A 757-nucleotide genomic window follows, 5' to 3' on the forward strand; every position below is an offset into this window, starting at 1 on the left:
TCTATCACCAAATATTCCCATAGCTCCAGGATAAGTCCATATGTTTCTCCTCGTTAGTAGGTCTTAAATTGGTAATGTTTTAATCAGAGTTTTTCCTCGTGCGTCCAGGTTGTAAATCTGCAAATGGTAAAGCTTTAGTTCTAACTCCACCAAACACTGAGGTAGAAATAATGGAATAAAACTTTAAAACAGAGTTGCCTTTGATACCCTAACCACAACAGAACAATGCAAAACATGTGCCATTTTTATTATATTATATATAGTTATAAATTTTATATTTATATGTGCTGATTTTATATTTCACATAGTGAAACTTACTAAAAAAATTGATAATTTGACAAAAAATTATATTTATTTATTCCAATAAATAGATGGGAATATAAATAATTAGGTTTAGAATATATATTAGAATATAAAAAGTATCAATGCAATGTCTTTCATACAAACTTGTGATACCTTCAAAATGCTCTTGGTCTTCTGAATTCACATGGTAAAAAAACAATTTCGTTTTCCTCTAATCTATAAAGTATTTTACTCTGCTGCTCAGTTATTATGTTAACTCGCTGGTCCTAAAGAATTTTTCTCCATATTTCTTAAGCATTCCAATTGATCATACCCAAATTTTGCTGATATGATATCTACAAGATATTTTTTTCTGCAGGACCCACAGTTCCTAGGATCCCAGATCCGAGTTACCTGCATCATCAAATAACAGAGACAAGACTTCTCACCTAGGCCCATGCAACATGCCAACAGA

The sequence above is a fragment of the Dipodomys merriami genome, unplaced genomic scaffold (genome assembly GCF_024711535.1).
Source record: "Dipodomys merriami isolate MVZ:Mamm:240054 unplaced genomic scaffold, mDipMer1.0.p SCAF_1145, whole genome shotgun sequence".
Taxonomy (NCBI): Eukaryota; Metazoa; Chordata; class Mammalia; order Rodentia; family Heteromyidae; genus Dipodomys; species Dipodomys merriami.